Below are 8,537 nucleotides of genomic sequence, written 5' to 3'. Positions count from 1 at the left end.
AATACACATATAACTCAATTCAGGTTTATATGGAAGATTGGAGGTGATTGAACCCTCATATACTGGTAGAAGTACTACCGGGGAAACACACAGCCTCTAGGGCGCAATGTGGAATTTGTAAGAGATGCAATTAAGTCTCTACGTAGAGCCTAGCCCTCTACCGGTTCTGAAGGATTCATCGAGTGAGGGTCTGACGCCTGAGGTTCCGCTACGTCGGTCGTCAAGCTCGGGGGAGGAGCACAAACAGAGCTACTCTAAGGTTACTCTGGAGCAATATAGCAAGCCGACCCGAGGCCTCTCCGTGTCTACCCATTTGAGGTGAGAACACAGGAGGAGACTGTGTCTACACGAAGGCTATAGAACCTCGTGAACGTGTTAGGGGTCGCCCAGCCCGCCGCTCTACAAATGTCATTTAGCGAGGCGCCACGAGCCAATGCCCAGGAGGATGCAACACTCCTAGTCGAGTGTGCTCTCAGCCTGAGGGGGCAGGGCACACCCTGAACCTGATAGGCCAGGGTAATGGCATCCACTATCCAGTGGGCCATCCTCTGCTTGGAGACGGCATTCCCCTTCTGCCTGCCTCCATGACACACAAAGAGCTGGTCTGAGGTCCTAAAGCTTTGTGTCCGGTCAACGTAGCATCTTAGTGCTCGGACGGGACAAAGCAAAGCCAGGGCTGGGTCTGCCTCCTCCGAGGGCAGCGCTTGCAGGCTCACCACTTGGTCCCTGAAGGGAGTCGTGGGAACCTTGGGCACATAACCAGGCCGGGGCCTCAGTGTTACCTGGGAATCCGCCGGGCCAAACTCTAGGCACGAATCGTCAACCGAAAATGCGTGCAGGTCTCCTACCCTCTTGATGGAAGCCAATGCAAGCAGGAGCAGAGTTTTCATCGAGAGAAACTTCAGCTCTACTGACTGCAAGGGCTCAAAGGGAGCCTGCTGCAGTGCTGTGAGCACTAGCGACAGGTCCCAAGAGGGCACGGAAGGGGGCCTAGTGGGATTCAACCTCCTGGCGCCCCTAAGAAACCTGGTGATCAGGTCGTGCTTCCCTACCGACCTTCCCTCTATGAGGTCATGGTGAGCGGATATAGCAGCCACATAGACTTTAAGGGTTGAGGGGGACAGCCTACGCTCCAACCCTTGCTGCAAAAAGGAGAGCACGGCTCTGATCGGGCATCTTCGGGGGTCCTCTCCCCGGGAGGAACACCAATCAACGAACAGGTTCAATTTAAGGGTGTAGGCATGTCTGGTAGACTGTGCTCGCGCCGAAGTAATAGTGTCAACTACCCCTTGGGGTAGGTCACTTAGAACCTCCGCGTCCCGTCCAGGGACCAGACATGTAATTTCCAGAGGTCTGGACGCGGGTGCCATAAGGTGCCCCGTCTCTGAGTCAGAAGATCCTTCCTCAGAGGGATTTGCCAGGGAGGGGCTGTCGCGAGGAGCATGAGTTCGGGGAACCAGGTCCGAGTGGGTCAGTAAGGGGCTACCAGAAGGACCTGCTCCTCGTCCTCCCTGATCTTGCACAATGTCTGTGCGAGAAGGCTCACTGGGGGAAACGCATATTTGCGGAGGCCCCGCGGCCAGCTGCATGCCAGTGCGTCCGTGCCGAGAGTGCCGTCGGTCAGGGAGAAAAAGAGCTGGCAGTGGGCTGTCTCCGGGGAGGCGAACAGATCTACTTGAGCCTCGCCGAAGCGCCTCCAAATCAGCTGAACCGACTGGGGGTGGAGTCTCCACTCTCCGGGAAGCTCGTGAGAGCTCGTCGGCCGCACGGTTGAGCAACCCGGGAATGTGAATGGCACGAAGCGACCTCAGATGCTTCTGACTCCACAAGAGGAGATGACGGGCGAGTTGCGACATGCTTGCCGGTTGATGTACGCAACGGTCGCAATATTGTCCGTACGGACCAGCACGTGTTTGCCACGTAGGTGCCCCTTGAGGCGGAGCAGGGCGAGACGTACTGCAAGCAACTCGAGGCAGTTGATGTGCCAAGTCAGCTGGGGGCCCGTCCAAACCCCCGAAACTGCCTGTCCGTCGTACGTGGCTCCCCACCCGGTGGCGGAGGCATCTGTCTGTAGCACAGCATGCCTGGAGACCTGTTCCATGGGTACTCCTGCCCGTAGAAATGAGAGGTCTGACCCCGGGGTGAAAGTCTGGCAGCAAGCCGGTGTTATTTGAACCCGGTGAGAGCCGCGAAGCCACGCTCTCCTCGGGACTCGGCCATGAAGCCAGTGTTGAAGCGGTCTCATATGGAGCAGCCCGAGCGGTGTAACCGCCGCTGCTGCTGCCATATGCCCCAGGAGCCTCTGAAATTGTTTCAGTGGGACCGCTGTCCTGCTCTTGAATGTATCTAGGCAGTTCAACACTGACTGAGCACGTTCCTGTGTGAGGCGTGCTGTCTGGCTGACCGAGTCCAGTTCCATACCGAGAAAAGAGATTCTCTGTGTTGGAGAGAGTTTGCTCTTTTCCCAGTTGACCCGAAGACCCAACTGGCTGAGGTGTGCGAGCACCAGGTCCCTGTGTTCGCATAACTGAACCCGAGACTGTGCTAGGATGAGCCAGTCGTCGAGGTAGTTGAGAATGCGAATGCCCTGTTCTCTGAGGGGAACAAGGGCCGCCTCCGCGACCTTCGTGAAGACACGGGGGGAGAGGGACAGCCCGAAGGGCAGGACCGTGTACTGATATGCCCTGCCCTCGAACGCGAACCGCAGAAAGGGTCTGTGGCGCGGAAGGATTGAGACATGAAAGTAGTGTTAATTTCGTCACTTATTTTTAATTTAGTCTTAGTCTTAGTCTTGTGCCAAATGTCCTTGTTAGTTTTAGTCATATTTAGTCATTCACATATCTTTTTTTGTTAGTCAAGTTTTAGTCGACTAAAAGTCTCGTCATTTTAGTCTAGTTTTAGTCAAAAGAAAACTCAAGGTATCTTAGTCAAGTTTTAGTCGACTAAAAGTCTTTTAATTTTAGTCTAGTTTTAGTAAAAAAAGAACTCAATATATTTTAGTCTAGGTTTAGTCAAAAAATTGTAGTCTTTTTTTAAAATAACATTATTACTGAGACTATTACTGATACACATTTCAGTAAAAAAAGTGTTTCACATATCTCAAACATTGGTTAAATGTCATAATTACCTGACAAAATACACTTGTTGAATGATTTTTGTTGAATGCAAATGTTAAACGTGTCTGGTTTTCAATTTCTGATTTAGGAGACACATTCACAAATGATTAACCCTTTCAGTGGTGAGTTTAAAATATTCTAGCGCAGTGTTTCTCAACTCCAGTCCTCGGGACCCACTGCTCTGCACATTTTGTATGTCTTCCTCATTTAAGGCACCTGATTTTGATCATCAGCTCATTAGTAGAAAGATTCATGAACTGAACTGAGTGTGTCAGACTCAGAAACATACAAAATGTGCAGAGCAGTGGGTCCCGAGGACTGGAGTTGAGAAACACTGTTCTAGCGGACCCCTGAGAGTGAGTTTTTTTTTTAAGAGACCGTTATTTTAGAACGTTCGTCCTTATTGTTTCCATGGCGACGCATCAAGCTTGTCACGTGACACAACACAGACACAATAACACTGTATAACAGATAGATCGCTTTTATTTCGTTTTTCCTTTTTTATCCAGAATACTCACACACTTGCTTACCATGGCATGAACTATCTAATATTCCGATTCACAAATATGTGTGAATTAGTATGTTTCGTCGTTTAAAACCCTATATAAATGATCTGGATCGTAATCTGTAACGTGAGATGGGCGCGGCCATGTTTGTTCGCGCTGCTGTTCAGAGAGTCCTGTCAGCCGTATTTACAGCACATATACATTCATCCGTTTCTCCCGAAATACATGCAAGTAAGTGGCCGGTGAACTAGAAGAGGAATAGAGTGAACTTTTTAGTTACTAAGCCTATGTGTATGTGATATGAATAAAACACATCGGCAAATTATATTTGAATAGATTGTTATTTGCTGCTTCCATAGACCTATGTGTGTATTTTACAAACTCTAAATGTCTCCTTTTACTAGTACTTATGTGTATTTAAATGTCTGAAACCTAAAATAAGCGTTATGTGGTTAAAAACACTGCATAGTTGTGATTATATGACAAGAGCAGAGCTCGTCCGTCTCTGGCTCAGCGCCAGCCAGCGCGCCAAAGCGCAGTTTGAATATTTTAAAGCCGTAACAGCTGATGAAAAAGCAGAGACGATTGTAGACGAAAATGAAGAGAGATTTTATCTTAGTTTTTATTTTATGCAAAACATTTTCGTCTCGTCTTTTTTCGTCAATAATAATGCATGTTAATTTAGTCTTAGTCAGCGTTTATGGACAGTGGTGCAGTCTTGTCATCGTCTCGTCTTAGTCATGAAAAAAAAAATCGTTGACGAACATATTTCGTCTCGTCTCGTCTGACGAAATTAACACTACATGAAAGTACGCGTCCTTCAGGTCGATCGCTGCAAACCAATCTTGGGGACGGACACATCTGAAAATGTGTTTCTGAGTGAGCATTTTGAACGGTAGCCTGTGAAGGGCTTGGTTCAAGATGCGCAGATCCAAGATCGGCCGAAGCCCGCCGCTTTTCTTGGGTACTATGAAGTACGGGCTGTAAAAGCCCGTCCTCATGTCGGCTGGAGGGACCGGCTGTATCGCTTCCTTCGCCAGCAAGGAAGTGATCTCTGCACGCAAGATGGGAGAATCTGCGGCCCTGACTGAGGTGAAGTGGATACCTCTGAATTTGGGAGGGCGCCGGGCGAACTGAATCGCATAGCCGAAAGTGATGGTCCGAAGGAGCCAGCAAGATGGGCTGGGAAGCTCTTTCCAGGCTCCCAGAAAATGAACAAGCGGCACAAGGGGGACCACCGTCGTACCCGCGGGGGTGCAGCGAAGAGGGGGGCAGGGACCCTGCCTCACAGTCTCGTTGCCGGACCGGGGCGGGGTCAGAGCGTCTGTATGTTGGGTGTGTGAGACGCTTACCTGCGCATGAGCCGATGGTGCGTGAGTAGTCTGTCTTGCCGTGCTCTCGAACCGCCCATCGTCGCTCGCTGGCGAGGGGGGAGGACGGGTGAGGCGCAGGGGTGGCCTGTGCACTCCCCGCAGTCCCGCTTGGGGACCCAGAGATAGAGAAATTTGCTCTTTTGTCGAGTATTTGGGTACCACCGACCTGACGGTTGGTGGCGGGGAAAAAACAAACAAAAGATTCTCCGCCCGGCCCTCCTCCGGGGGAGGGAGTGGTGTGGTCACCATCTCCCGAAGAGCAGCATCCTCCATCTCTGGGTCGCCCGTCTCAGGGTCTCTTGTTCTTACGCTTCCCACTGGTCTTTGTGGGGGCCTGGACGGGCTGGGCGGCTGCCCGGCGACCGGCTCCATGGCGCCGTTGTGAAGGCTGCTGCGGTGGCTGCTGTGGAGCGGAGGCGGAAGCCGGGGGCCGCCCTCGGCGACGAGCAGACTGGGGTGCCGCCGGCGGACGGGTGGAGGCAGCAGCTGTACGCCGGGGCAGGATGTGACTGATGGCCTCAGTCTGCTTCTTGGCTGTGGAAAACTGCTGGGCAAAGCTCTCCACAGCGTCGCCGAAGAGGCCGGTCTGGGACACCGGAGCGTCGAGGAACCTGGTCTTATCGCAGTCCCTCATATCAGCCAGACACAGCCAGAGATGGCGTTCCTGGACCACCATGGTGGACATGGCACGACCCAGAGACCGTGCGGTCACATTCGTCGCACGTAGCGCGAGGTCCGTGGCGATACGAAGTTCACGAAGAACTTCTGGGTCGTGACCACCCTCGTACAGGTCTTTCAGAGCCTGGGCCTGATGCACCTGTAGCAACGCCATAGTGTGAAGGGCGGAACCAGCGGAGCCGCAGGCCGCATAGGCACTGCCGATCAGAGCCGACGAGTGCCTACAGGCCCGGGACGGGAGCGACGGATTGTTGCCCCGCCAAAGTGGAAGCGGCGCCCGGACACAGTTGCATCGCAACCGCACGCTCCACCGGCGGGACTGCCGTGTATCCCCGCGCTGGTCCGCCATCGAGGGTGGTTAGGGAGGAAGTCCCACTCGAGCGGTTTCGGGCAGTGAAAGGTGCCATCCACGTTCGGGTGAGTTCTTCATGCACCTCCGGGAAGAATGGCACCGGGGCTGGGGCGCTGAGAACCAGCGCGGGCCACCCCGAGATACCAGTCATCCAGCCGGGAGGGGTCGGGACGTGATGGAGGATTCCATTCAAGCCCTACCCTCTCGGCGGCCCGGGCAAGCATAGCCATCATCTCCGGGTCAGTATCGGGCACCGCTGATCGCCCAGTGGACGACATTGTGCCGTCCTTCTCCTCAGAGAGGTCTGGCTCTCCCCCCGATGCTGCGACCGACATCTGTCCGTCGAGGGGGGCCCCAAAAGTAACGGGCGGTACCCCTAAGGGAGGTCCAACCTGCTCCTCTGAGAGCCCCGGTGGCAACGGAGCGTCGGTGGAAGGAGGAGCCCCCGCCGATGGAATGGGCGGGGGGTTCCTCACCGTCAGACCGGGTAGCCCTCTGCTTCCAGCGACAACGCCCCCCCGGCGTTTGCCTGGAGGAACGTTCGTTCTGGGCAGAGGGACTGGAACCCTGCCCCTTTGCAGGAAACGGAGTCTGGTCCGCAACTCTGCGATGGTCATACTCCCACAATGGGGACATGACTCATCCACGAACGCTGCCTCAGCGTGTTGTAAGCCCAGACACGTGAGGCAATGTGCGTGGCCATCACCCGGCGCCAGGAAACGGCCGCACCCAGAAACGCATGGGGAGAAAGGCATGATGCCTCGTCTTTAAAAAGACGCTCAACCCGCGGAGCTCCTTTAGAAATTCACTCTTTAAGGAAATTGCTCTTATAGGAATTTGCTCTTTTAGTGCAGAGGCGCACAGGGGAAATGGCCTCAGCAACACAGAAGGTGGATGGTGAAAACCAGCTGTGTGCTTCCACTCGACACGGAAGACCACGCTGCTGAAGCGCCGTGCCGCCAACACAAAAGAGAAGAAAAGGAGGTAAGTGTTGCTTTTGACTCGTCCCACACAGAATGGTCCAGCTCCGAAGCGAAAGCTTGATGATGCATGCACCTGCTGCGCATTATATGCTCATGCTGTGATCAGCCGCAGCTGGCTGCAATCATGCATGCCAATATTCATTGGCTCGTTTGTATACACACGAAGTAGATTGGTCTATCCAGGCGATATCCCAATTTGTCGGTCTCGACGAGACGTCGAAGAGACCGACTGATAGGGAAATTTATTTGCTGTTATATAGTAAATGTATAAATTCAACGGTGTGGGTAGGAAGCTTAGTGAATGAGACCTGAGGAGCAGAAAATTCACCTCTTATCTCTGATTTTGGCTGTTTTTGGGTTTTATATGACGAATGGTAAGACCTTAGACAGGGTAGATGGCATTTTGATTTTTTTTTTTTTCTTGGATGAAAATGAGGCTGTGAAAATGAGTTTTTAAGTAGCAGTCTATGGAGGCCATGGAATAAAAGAGTAAATAAAATAAAAAATTTGAGTTTATATTTCAAAATTCTGACTTTATTTTCACAATTTTGAGATTATATATCACAATTTTGATAAGAAATGACATTCTCCCTTTTCCCTTCAGAGTTTAAATCCCACACTTCTGACATTTTCCCCTCAGAAAACTCTGTTGAGTTAATTTGAGTAATAAAGTCCAAAATACAAACAACATATAAAAAAAAATCTGAATTGTGAGATAAAATAGGCAAATTTAATATGACGCAGTCTGCTGCAGCAGGTTTACATTGCTGTCGCTTTAAGACCGGATGCACAGATCATATTTTGTGACACATCTGTATTTCTGCCAACTGTTTAAATTCACTCAAGACGAAACCGACTGCATTTGCATTAATACTCTCCAAGATGGGGCAGTTTGACATACATTTTCATGTAAGTGTGTAGCAATAACATGCAAAGGAAAACTTATTCAGCATTTGCACGCTGACTGAGAGGCGCTTTCAGTGAGCACACTTTGGGTGTTTGTGTATGCATTGCAAAGAAACCAGCAGGCTTTCAAGTTATGGCAAGACTTTTAAACATGTGTGAATACTGAATGTCACTTTTGTAATAATGCATCGAGTCAGTAAAATTTCTTTCAACTGTCCCTGGACTCGGCTGGACTCAGCAATTATTCCTGAGTCCGAAAAGCTTGAGTCCGAGTCAAGTCCGAGTCAAAATGCATCCGAGTCCGTGACAAGTCCGAGTCCGCTGAAAATTTAACTTGAGACCGGACTCGAGTCCGAATACAAGTCCGAGTACCCCAACTCTATTTACATGTATAAAAATACAGACCAGTGGACCAGGTTTTTTTTTGTTTATTTTTTTTATATTTTTTATTAATATAAGGCTTTTTTATTGCCAAGGACTGTCAAATTTGATTAATATTTTCACATAGACAAATCCAGACAAATGATAATAAAGTTAATTATTTAGATTTTTTTTATTGCCAATGTACTAAATCAAAAGTTAAAATGTGCTTACTTTTTACGTTTACAGTGCATCTAAGATTG

Source organism: Garra rufa, chromosome 1 (assembly GCF_049309525.1).
Source record: "Garra rufa chromosome 1, GarRuf1.0, whole genome shotgun sequence".
NCBI classification, from domain to species: Eukaryota; Metazoa; Chordata; class Actinopteri; order Cypriniformes; family Cyprinidae; genus Garra; species Garra rufa.
Note: the sequence above shows the minus strand (reverse complement) of the source record.